Source organism: Littorina saxatilis, linkage group LG14 (genome assembly GCF_037325665.1).
Source record: "Littorina saxatilis isolate snail1 linkage group LG14, US_GU_Lsax_2.0, whole genome shotgun sequence".
Lineage (NCBI taxonomy): Eukaryota > Metazoa > Mollusca > Gastropoda > Littorinimorpha > Littorinidae > Littorina > Littorina saxatilis.
This window is the reverse complement of record NC_090258.1, coordinates 42,970,577-42,983,578: the sequence shown is the minus strand read 5'-3', so window position 1 is coordinate 42,983,578 and position 13,002 is coordinate 42,970,577.

Below are 13,002 nucleotides of genomic sequence, written 5' to 3'. Positions count from 1 at the left end.
ATAATGAAATAAACATTAGGAAATGCCAGAACTTTACAATTATGGACATTTTCTATCAGTTCAATTGAAAACAATCGCTAGAACTTGCATTTACGACATGTCGTGCGTGAGAACGTGTCCTGTCGTCATGTAAACTCCCACTTGTGGGCTGACTGAAGTGAGGGACCCCAACTTCAAGCTAAAACAGACGACAAGTTATGGAAAGCAGTCTGCGGATACACACAACAAACTGCTTATTATGAGAACGTGTGTTCATACCCGCTCTGGATAAATACATTGAACTGAGAGAGAGAGAGAGAGAGAGAGAGAGAGAGAGAGAGAGAGAGAGAGAGAGACAGAGAGAGAGAGACAGAGAGAGAGAGAGATACACAGAGAAAGAGAGAGACAGAGAGAGAGATAGACAGAGAGAGAGACAGAGAGAGAGGGAGAGAGACAGAGAGAGAGAGAGACAGAGAGAGAGAGAGACAGAGAGAGAGAGAGAGAGAGAGAGAGAGAGAGAGAGAGAGAGAGAGAACTCGAAAACTTTATTACCGAGGGATGATAGCATTAGGTCCATATGGTCCTATCTTACAGCTAGTCCCTACTATAATCAGTGATTTACATTTTTCTAGCAGCCTTTAGGACAATTGTCCTGAAGACTGAAAATCAATAGGACACAGTGTCCTGAGATTGCAATTTCAATAGGACAAAAACACGACTCGTAAAACCGCATTTAAAAAGATTATTCAGTTTAAATTCTTCCACCTTCCGCGACTGTCATGACTAGATACTCAAAGGATTGAATCACATTTCAAAGTTATTTGAACAGTTGTCGGGTTTTTTTCACTGCCCATCTGTCGACAATGTTTTTCAGGTAGGCATCTGACCGTTCTGCGGGTCCCTCAAGTTTTGCTTTTAGGATCATGTCCTGGGTTTTGACACACAATCGGTTTCTTCGAGCCGTACACACCAAGTTCTGTGCACTGAATCCTCTCTCAACGATTTATTGCTGAGCCAATGAATGCACTCGAGGCACCATATGGGTTCGGTTTTCTTTTTTTCTTCTTGATCCAATTTGAGGATAAATTAATTCAAAGAATCAGATCCCATATGGTGCCTCGTTCACTCAACAAACTGGTCACACGCAGTGCATACTTTCGCTTGGCAAAACCGAAACCAGCTTTCCTCACGCAGTGTTTACTTTCGCTTGGCAAAACCGAAACAAGCTTTCCTCTTGAAAATTGAACAGTCCGCATGTCCGCTTCATTGTCAAAAACGATCGGACCCTTGACCACTTCTTCTGTAGGTTAATCGGACCTGTGTCCTGCTGGGGTTAAAGCTATAGGTCCTGGGGAAATTGGATCGGTCAGAGACCGGAGACCGACTAAAATGTACATCACTGTATAATACAAGAGAGAGAGAGAGAGAGAGAGAGAGAGAGAGAGAGAGAGAGAGAGAGAGAGAGAGAGAGAGAGAGAGAGAGAGAGAGAGAGAGAGAGAGAGAGAGAGAGAGAGAGAAAGAGAACTCGAAAACTTTATTACCGAGGGATGATAGCATTAGGTCCATATGGTCCTATCTTACAGCTAGTCCCTACTATAATACAAGAGAGAGAGAGAGAGAGAGAGAGAGAGAGAGAGAGAGAGAGAGAGAGAGAGAGAGAGAGAGAGAGAGAGAGAGAGAGAGAGAGGGAGAGAGAGAGAGAGAGAGAGAGAGAGAGAGAGAGAGAGAGAGAGAGAGAGAGAGAGAGAGAGGGGCAGGGAGAGAAAGAAAGAGAGAAACAAACGAACAAACAAAAAGATAAGCAATTAGAAGGAAACAGCAACACGCAATAAACACACACACACATATATATATTTATATATATGTTGTAGTCCAGGTAGAAAACTTCAGACCATGTGAGTAAAAAATACATGTATGTAACAAATGGGCGGTGCCTTTTATCGTCCGTGTGGTTTTGATATGAAATAAAATATTTATAATTTTTTTATGAATTATTGAATGATTTTTGGATTTTTATCATCGTCGTAATTCTGTGTTGTCTCTGTCAGAAAGATGCCAAGTTCTACAACCGTTGTCAGAAAATCTTTCTTTCTTTAGCAGCGGTTGTTCCCCTTTGTATGGGTGTGTGTATAGACTCTCTCTCTCTCTCACTCAGTCTCACTCTCTTTCTCTCTCTTATTGTGCCGTGTTTATTTAGTCGTTTGTGTGTGTGTGTGTGTGTGTGTGTGTGTGTGTGTGTGTGTGTGTGTGTGTGTGTTTATGTATTTCGCTATTGTGCCGTATATATCTTGTGGGTTTGGCGACCTGTAACACCACACACCTCACACACAAACACACTACACTCACAAACACACTACACACTCACGAACACACACCCCACACACACACGAACACACACCCCACACACACGAACGCACACCCCACAGATACAAACTCTATGTTAAAAATCAAAATCTCTTCGTAAAGAGAGAGTCTCTTAAATCACCATTTTTGTTATCTCCCCTGCACTATCCGTTAGTATGGGTTAGTCTTTAGACTTGTATGTTGGGGGATAACTCCAGTCTTATTGTCTTCCCCTGCCCCAGAAAATGTCTGTCTTGTGTAGGGATACAACTCGTCTGCTTTGACAGCATTTAATTTGTGTGCTTTTATTCCGATCTGGTAATTATGTATTGTTTAGGACTGTGTTTTTAGGATTTAGCTGCTACCATACTCAATAACCCTCCTTTTTTCAATGCAGCTTGCACATCCTCTCCAATTTCGTGTTTCTCTATCCACTCAGATAGCGAAAACTCCATGCCGAATTGAAATTGCTGCTTTGCTGTAGCGCGGCTGGCGACTGAGTGACCTACAACTAACCCTCAGTTCCCTCCAGTTCCAGAGTTTCACCCTCCCTTCCTCAGTGACTACTTTCTCACGCCCACGCATACCCACCATCCGCACTCTACCTGCCCTCCCCTCCCCGCCGCTACCCCTGCTAGCCGTCAACTGTCAGATTTCCTAATTCTTCCGTTCCCATCCCTCTGCCCTAGATCTTACCCCCCCCCCCCTCCTCTGACCGTGAGAACTCTTACAGCTAAACTGCAATTTTACAAATTTTCACTTTAATAAATTATAAACAGAAACATTTATTGTTGGTGTATATGTGTGTTGTCGCTGCCCTACACGCCACCAGGCGTGAAAGGTAGTAAGTAAGTAAGTAAGTATATGTGTGTGTGCGTGTAAGTGTGTGTGTGTGCGTGTGACTGTGTGCATTAGTGAGACTGGGATCATACTCATTATAATCATAGTCTTTTATTTTTTTATGATGTTTCTTTATTATACATTCTTATTCTATTGATTGGAAATGGTTATTGTTACAATGTAATTTCCATATGGATTAATAAAATTGAGTTGAGTTGAGTTGAGTTGAGTTGAGTTGAGTGTGCGTGTGAGAGTTTGTAAGTGCGTGTGCGTGTTCGTGTTCGTGTTCGTGTGCGTGTTCGTGTTCGTGTGAGTGAGTGTGAGTGTGCGTGTTCGTGAGAGTGAGTGTGCGTGTTCGTGTGCGTGTGAGTGTGAGTGAGTGTGCGTGTGAGTGTTTGTAAGTGTGTGTGCGTGTTTGTGTGCGTGTTCGTGTGAGTGTTTGTAAGTGTGTGTGCGTGTTTGTGAGTGAGTGTTGCGTGTTTGTGTGTGTGTGTGTGTGTGTGAGTGTGTGTGTGTGTGTGTGTGTGTGCTCAAGAGAATTCAATTTCCAGATTTCTTTCAATCGCGCACGGCACATACACACACACACACACACACACAGAGAAAGGAAAGGAGAGAGAGGCAGAAAGAGAATTCGATTTCCAGCATATGAGTTTCTTTCAACCGCACACACACGAACACACACCCCACACACACACGAACACACACCCCACACACACGAACACACACCCCACAGATACAAACTCTATGTTAAAAATCAAAATCTCTTCGTAAGGCCTAAAAAAAAAATAGGTGTGGTTACGGTAACCCGACCTACCCTATTTTTAGGGGCCGATCCTATAACTTTTTATTACATTTGCCAAAAAAAAAAAAAAAAAAAAAAAAAAGAAGTGCAAAAAACGCAATGAAAGCGAAAGCGCCCGAGTCGCACACTTATTTCCCTGTCAAGTAGGTTTAATTTGTACACATTAGAAAAAAAAGTTAAAAAAAAAAAAAAGTGATTGCCTACCTACCTACCCTATTTTTTTGGGCTATGTTACCGTAACCACACCTATTTTTTTTTTTGGCCTAAAGAGAGAGTCTCTTAAATGACCATGTTTGTTATCTCCCCTGCACTATCCGTTAGTATGGGTTAGTCTTTAGACTTGTATGTTGGGGGATAACTCCAGTCTTATTGTCTTCCCCTGCCCCAGAAAATGTCTGTCTTGTGAAAGAAGGAACAAAAGGCAAAACAAGGAACAAAGGGCAAAACAAGGAACAAAAGGCAAAACAAGAATGAAACGCAAAACAAATTTAGGGACTTAGTCAAAAAGCAAAGCGAGTTGGACCCCATTAACAGACACAAAGAGCAAAGCCACAAAATGTGACTTATAAAAAAGACACAACAAACTAATTGTTGTAGACAACATTTACAAAGAGCAAACGCAAACGTGTGATGCACAACGGAAAAAAACAGTTGAAATCCTTTACGATTTCGACAGTGCAAGGCAGTTTGAGGAGACCTTCACGATTTTCGACACAATTCGCAGTTTTAAAACAAACAGAAAGAGAATGCGGCACATTGGGGGAAAAAGGTTTTTGAGCTAAAAGTTGTTTGATATGAAAAACACCTAAAAAAAAGTCCCTTTTTTACGATTTTAGACAATCTGTGATTCGCACACACACACAAGTGCGGCGTTTGCTACGAATGTGTTTGTTTTTCTCTCTCTCTGTCTCTCTCTCTGTCTCTCTCTCTCTCTGTCTCTCTCTCTGTCTCTCTCTCTGTCTCTTTCTCTCTCTCTCTCTCTTTCTCTCTCTCTCTGTCTCTCTCTTTCTCTCTGTCTCTCTGTCTCTCTCTCTCTCTCTTTCTCTCTCTCTCTCTCTCTGTCTCTCTCTCTCTCTTTCTCTCTCTCTCTCTCTCTCTCTGTCTCTCTCTCTCTCTCCCTCTCTCTCTCTCCCCCAAAACATGTGATTGTTGATGAGAGAAAAGAAAGATCGGAACATACGTTTCCGTTGGTGTGGAAAAAGGAACTGGAAATATTATTATTCTGTTTCCCTTGTGGCACGCACCAGTAGTGTTGATACCCTTTGAAAGTGTTACTATCACTAAAATGAAGAACGGGCAATCTCTCATTCTCTGATGAATGCACTGCCACTAAAATTGCACAATGAATGGTAGTGACAATTCCGAGCCAAAAGTTGTAAGATGTGATGTACACAACTAAACAACAAAAGTTTAGTCGTAGGAGCTGGAAATATTATTATTCTGTTTCCCGTGTGGCACGCACCAGTAGTGTTGATCCCCTTTGAAAGTGTTACTATCACTAAAATGAAGAACGGTCAATCTCTCATTCTCTGATGAATGCATTGCCACTAAAATTGCACAATGAATGGTGGTAAGAATTCCGAGCCAACAGTTGTAAAGATGTGATGTACACAACTAAACAACAAAAGTTTAGTCGTAGGAGCTCTCTCTCTCTCTCTCTCTCATTCTCTCTCTTTCATTCTCTCACTCTCTCTCTCTCTCTCTCTCATTCTCATTCTCTCACTCTCTCTCTCTCTCTCTCTCATTCTCATTCTCTCTCTCTGAACAAGAAGTTGAGCCATACAGTAAAAAAAACCGAAGCGAGTTCAGCCCATTCACAGAGACAAAGAGCAAAGCAACAAATTGTGATATTACAAAAACGACAAAACAAAAGTTGATGTAGAGAAAATGTTCAAGACAAGGAGCTAACAGGAATTTGTGACATGAATAAAAACCACAAACAAAAGTTGATGCACACGGGAACAACATAGTTGAAATCCTTTACGATTTCGACACCAATCTATGCAAGGAAGTTTGAGGAGATGTGTGGAAAAAGGAACTGGAAATAGTAGTGTGTATTCTTTTTCTCGGTACACACGGCCGCGCATAGCAACACCAGCTGTACTACCGCGGATCTAATCTCCTGAGCGGGCTCGCCTGCGAGCGTGCTGTTATTACGCCGTCAGCGGACTGATACTATTTTTGCTCTTTCAGGGCGGAGGAAACACACTGCCTTTGTTTTCATAGATAAAATAATCTTCCCAGTTGTAACGCTTTTGATCCCATCACATATTATAGTCCAGTGAACGCAAGTTTACATAGACACCAAACACTCCTCGAGAAATGTGAACGTGATTTCGGTACTAAGCCCCTGTTATAATGCATGCACTGATATAATGTCTTAGATTTTTGATAGAAGAAATTATTGTTAGGTACAAAGCAGGGAACTACAGCTGTCAATGAATCGCTCACTGAATTGTGGAGAACACGCCTAATGAGCGCTGTGGAGGTTAGGGATACTAAAAGAGGCACACACATCAAGCAACTGAAATATAGCGGCACACAAATCGTGATGCACAAAAAGAGACAAGCAGCAGATTCTACATTCTCTTGTTCTTTCTTTCATTCTCTTTCTCTCCCTCTCTCTCTCTCTCTCTCTCTCTCTCTCTCTCTCTTTCTCTCCCTCTCTTTTTCTCTCTCTCAATCTTTCCAAAACACTATACAGTTTCTGTTCAGGTGAAATAAAGAACGAGGAGAAAAATATTCTTTTTTTAAAGATGATTCTTTTCCTCTGTGATAACGCAAGCAGCAGTGTTGACACACACACACACACACACACACCCCCCCACACACACACACACACACACACACACACACACACACAGACACATAAACACTAATAAACAGAAAGTGTTTCCCAGTTCGTTATTTTTGTCCACACGGCCGTAGCTTGTCTCTTTTATTTTCACAAACACCAGCTGTGGTACCCTGGATCTAATCTTCTGAGCGGCCTGGGAGCGGTGATAAGCACACGCTGTTATTAGGCGATACCTTTACTATGTCAGCGGCTGACTGACTGACTATACTTTGCTCTTTTTCAATCTGCGGGGCGAGAAAACACACTGCCTTTGTTTTTTTGTTTTGTTTTTATAGATAAAATAATCTTCCCGTTGATGCAACACTTTTGATCGCATCACATAATCCAGTAAACACAGTTTACATAGACACCAAACACTCCCAGACTTCAGCAGAACGGAATGAACTGGGGGAGAAGGGGGAGGGGGTATGTGAACTGGCGATGCGAATGGTTTCCCCCCCATCCACCACCCCACCAAGCAGACTGCGGCAGCTAAATATACGCGTCGATTTTTTTTTCTCTCTCTCTCTTTCTCTCTCTCTCTCTCTCTCTCTCTCTTTCAATCTATATCTCTCTCTCTCTCTCTCTCTTTCAATCTATATATCTCTCTCTCTCTCTCTTTCAATCTATCTCTCTCTCTTTCAATCTATATCTCTCTCTCTCTCTCTCTCTCTCTCTCTCTTTCAATCTATATATCTCTCTCTCTCTCTCTCTCTCTCTCTCTCTTTCAATCTATATCTCTCTATATCTCTCTCTCTCTCTCTTTCAATCTATATATCTCTCTCTCTCTCTTTCAATCTATATCTCTCTATATCTCTCTCTCTCTCTCTCTCTCTCTCTCTCTCTCTCTCTCTTTCAATCTATATCTCTGTGTCTAGTTCTGTTTGTTTGTCTCGTTTCATTTTGTTACCGTCTCAGTGTTAACCTCTTACTCAAAACCACAACAAAATTGTGCTGGTTTGGTGTAAGCTGCATATTAGTTAGCCTTTTTGTGTGTGCCTTGCTTGCCAATATGCTTCCGAGGTGCCAGTGAGAAAGTTTACTCGGTCAAAAGGGCAAGTTGGAATGCGGGGAAGGTCTGGCACTCTTTCGGCTGCGCTACCGCGGATCTAATCTCGTGAGCGGCCTGCTGTGAGCCCGCTGTTGTTGTTACGCGGGCTGATACTTTCAATCTGCGACCATTGGGAGGAGTAGAAACACACTTTGCCTTTCTGTTTGTTTGTTTTCATAAAATAATCTTCCCATTCATGCAATACTGGCAAAACGCTCTCATCGCATAGTCTAGTGAACACATAGTTTACACTCCTCCTAGAGAAATGTGAGCGTGATTTGTACTAAAGCCCCGCCGTTATAATGCATGCATTCTACACAGTCACTATATTATGCACACAACACAAACAAGTACTAACTGCTTCCACTCATTGTTGATAGAAGAAATTAATTAGGTACTATAGCGTGACTAGCACACGGCTCTCATTGAATTTTGGAGAACGCGCCATTAGTGCGGCTGTGGAGGTCAATAAAGAGGGCCCCAAAGGGGGGGTATCATCACGATCACGAGAAGGGAAATTTTAGCTTTCACGATCACAGTTACCTTGATTTTTGTTTTCACGATCACGAACACCTTGACGAATAGAGGATCATAGAGTGATACAGGTGTGAAAAATGTACGTTGAAAATAAAATGCTTTGCAATAATGCCCATCACGATCACGAAAACAAATGACGATCACGATCACGAGACTTGATTTTTTTTGTCATCACGGATCACGGGCAAAGTCCCATCACGATCACAGAAATGGAAATTTCGGCAATCACGGTCACAGAAAGGTCAAAAAACGCCAATCACGATCACGATTTTAAACCCTTTGGGGCCCTCAGCGTGACTAGCACACGGCTCTCATTGAATTTTGGAGAACGCGCCATTAGTGCGGCTGTGGAGGTCAATAAACTTTAAGACAGGACGACCTACTGTCTGCGGCGCCGTACCGCTCCACTATAGTAGTTGCGTTGTTTCGTTCACACAGACTATACATCAAGTCATCATCAGCGAGCCGCGCAAAGTCAGTTCTTTATGTCGGCACTGGTTTATCGACTCCCTCTTATTCGCTTAGTATTTAGTTACCAGAAATGTTACTGTCCGTTTTGCACTTATAGTTACCTATTGGATACAAACAAACAATGTGTTGACCTGTACTCTCTCCCGTTATTACATTATTTACAATAGTCAGCTCTTTTTTTTTCTTTGTTTTTATTTCTGTTGGGGAGTTTGTTTGCATCGCAGGCAAAAAAGTTAACACATAATTCAGCAGGTCTTACTTTTTCTCTCGGAGATCTTTCACCACAGATTCTACAAAGAGCATTTAAGGTGTTTTTTTCTCCAATGACTTGATTCCGAGTGCACTGTGGCATCTCGTGGGTTTGTTTGTTGTTGGGGTTTGTGTGTGTGTGTGTGTGTGTGTACAGAAGCTTCTCTATACGCTAGTTTTATGTCTGTCTCAATAACATTAAAGAGTAGTGTCCTCGGAAATCTCTCACTAAAAGAGTAACTGGAATTATAAATAATAGCGGCACACACACAAATTGTGATGATACACACAAGAGACGACAGCAGCAGCAGACTCCACAGAAAATAGACTATACACACGGGTTATATTTTTGTCTAAGCACCCACAAATGTGTTTCCCCGTTCATTATTTCTGTGGTGAGGAAAAAAAAAAGAGCAGGAACGATTCTTAGATTCACACTGAAGGGAGATCAAAGGGGGGACGAATCTCTTAAAACTATACAGTTTCTGTTTAACGGGTAGAATAAAGAATTGGGGAGAAATATTCTTTTCTTTTTTTCTCTTTGACACGGCACGAACAAGCCGAGTGTGGATAGTAGTAAAAACAGACTTCAGCAGAACGGGTGGTTTTACTGATTTGATCGAATATTAAGCTTCTGGAAGATGATATGAGGTCAAAACCAAAAAAGTGGTTTCCATTTTTTTTTAAAGTGAACGTGAAAGCATATAACTTGTTTCTGTGAGAAAGAAAGAGCAGGAACGTTTCGTAGAAGCAGGAACGATAATCTGTCCTAACTTGTTTCTGTGTTGTCGTGGCTTAAAATGAAGAAGAAGAAAAAACAAGTCGCGTAAGGCGAAAATACAATATTTAGTCAAGTAGCTGTCATTTTTCAGCAAGACCGTATACTCGTAGCATCGTCAGTCCACCGCTCATGGCAAAGGCAGTGACATTGACAAGAAGAGCGGGGTAGTAGTTGCGCTAAGAAGGATAGCACGCTTTTCTGTACCTCTCTTTGTTTTAACTTTCTGAGCGTGTTTTTAATCCAAACATATCATATCTATATGTTTTTGGAATCAGGAACCGACAAGGAATAAGATGAAAATGTTTTTAAATTGATTTGGACAATTTAATTTTGATAATAATTTTTATATATTTAATTTTCAGAGCTTGTTTTTAATCCGAATATAACATATTTATATGTTTTTGGAATCAGCAAATGATGGAGAATAAGATAAACGTAAATTTGGATCGTTTTATAAATTTTTATTTTTTTTTTACAATTTTCCGATTTTTAATGACCAAAGTCATTAATTAATTTTTAAGCCACCAAGCTGAAATGCAATACCGAACCCCGGGCTTCGTCGAAGATTACTTGACCAAAATTTGAACCAATTTGGTTGAAAAATGAGGGCGTGACAGTGCCGCCTCAACTTTCACGAAAAGCCGGATATGACGTCATCAAAGACATTTATCAAAAAAATGAAAAAAACGTTCGGGGATTTCATACCCAGGAACTCTCATGTCAAATTTCATAAAGATCGGTCCAGAAGTTTAGTCTGAATCGCTCTACACACACACACACACACACACACACACACACACACACGCACGCACGCACGCACATACACCACGACCCTCGTTTCGATTCCCCCTCGATGTTAAAATATTTAGTCAAAACTTGACTAAATATAAAAAGAACAGGGAGGGACAATTCGGCACGAATAGTTTGTCGGAACGGGGTCCGGCAGGGGTGTGGTATGAACTGACGATGCGAATGGTTCCCCCTTTCTCCACCAAGCAGCCAAGCAAACTGCAGCGACTGAATACAGTCGTGTATGCGTTGATTTTGTTTCTCCCTCTTTATTTTTCTCTCTCTCTGAGCAATCTTCACTAACGTTTCTGTTGGTGTGAAAAAGGAATTGAGAATATTATTATTCTGTTCCTCTTGTGGGACCGCAAGCAAGCCATAGTAGTGTTGATACCTTAAAGTGTTTAACATGGCTAAAAAGAAGAACGGGCAATCTCTCATTAAACTACTCACTAATGCCCCCCCCCCCCCCCTCATGGGTTTTGCAGGACTGAAAAAGTCGCTGAACTTGCTTGCTGGCCGCCGCGCTGCTACTAATGACTTCGGTACTCGCTCTCTCTCGGACTCCCCCTTATCGGTTACCATTGTTTCATTCCAGATGGCTCTCCTTCACTCATCACCTACCCCCTGCCCTCCAACCCTCTTCCATTCCCCGCATTCGTTCCCACGGGACTTGCTATCACTTCCCCCTGCATTACCTCTACACCCCCCCCCCCCTCCTTTCCCGCATATCTGTCTCGTTTAAATAGAGTTTATTGTCGCTAACCGCTCCCTCTAAACTCACACTTCTCTGAGGAGTAATGTTAGTGCACTAAAAATCGCACAGTGAATGGTAAACAATTCCGAGTCAAAAAGTGGTGAACTGCAGAAAGACAGAGAGAGAAAGACAGAACAGAACAGACAGACAGAACAGACAGACAGACAGAGAGACAGAACAGAACAGACAGAACAGGACAGACAGAACAGGACAGACAGACAGAGAGGGAACTTTGAACTTTTGAACTTTGACAACACCGCGGCCGCTCGGCAGTGTTGTGCCACGCTCCAGTATACGCCGCGACTGCCTGGCTTACCTCCCTTCCCTTATACTGCCCCATTGGTTCTGTGGGAGGAAAGAGCGGGGGTCTTTGACCTCTCATTCTCTTTCTGAGTTAAAAGTGTGTGTTTGTGTGTGTGTTTGTGTATGTGTATGTGTGTGTGTGTGTGTGTGTGTGTGTGTGTGTGTTTGTGTGTGCACTAAAATCGGATCCCTTCCCAATCCTGGGATATCCTACTGCGTGTGTTTGTTGTTATTGTTTGTTATTGTTTGTTGGTATTGTTTGTTCATATTTGTATTGTTTGTTGTCATAAACACACTTCGTTTCTGATCAACGAACTGGCGCAGGATGTCATACCACGAGGCAGACATGGGATACGTTTATCTCCGTCTGAGTTAGAACTGTTTGTCAGTGATGCTTTTTGCTGACGACATTGCGCTGTTATCAAAACCAGCTTAATGTCCTGTGCTGCTCTGCAGATGGAAATTCTCTCATACGTTTCTCTCTCTTTCTCTTTCTGAGTTATAAACACAATAAAAAAATAAAAAAATACCCCCAGTCCGATTCGGACCCAAATTTTGAAAAACTTTGTTTTGATACAAGATTTTCTTCTCGACATAAAAAGTCACGCTGAAACCCCGCAATGTCTTGGTTAGAAAATGTGTCTTCATCGGCTCAAAATGTCATTGTAATCTATAGCGAGGGTTCTTCTGGGGTTTTCAACATGGCGGGTCTTCATCGGCTCAACATTTCATTGTAATCTATAGCGAGGGTTCTTCTGGGCTTTTCAACATGGCGGGTCTTCATCGGCTCAAAATTTCATTGTAATCTATAGCGAGGGTTCTTCTGGGCTTTTCAACATGGCGGGTCTTCATCGGCTCAAAATTTCATTGTAATCTATAGCGAGGGTTCTTCTGGGCTTTTCAACATGGCCAAATTTGATCTCAGGCAGTGTGGAGATAGTGAAAATATAAGAGGACCATAGAACAAAGAATTTCCCACTTGGGCTATAACATATATATATATATATATATATAAACACACGCACACGCACACGCACACACACACAGTTGTCGTTCGTTGCTGTTTTTATGTATTTCTTTTAACTTGTGTGCGGCAATGTATTTTGAAATTCATATATATGTGGAGAACTGTATTAATAGTATTACTTTACTTCGATGCTATGTAGTAATTGATTTGGCATTTTAGTATATATACGTTTCCTCGTAATTATCCTTATTTTATTTCTGTGAAAGCTAATGTGTTTGCTTCAGTATGACCGAGAG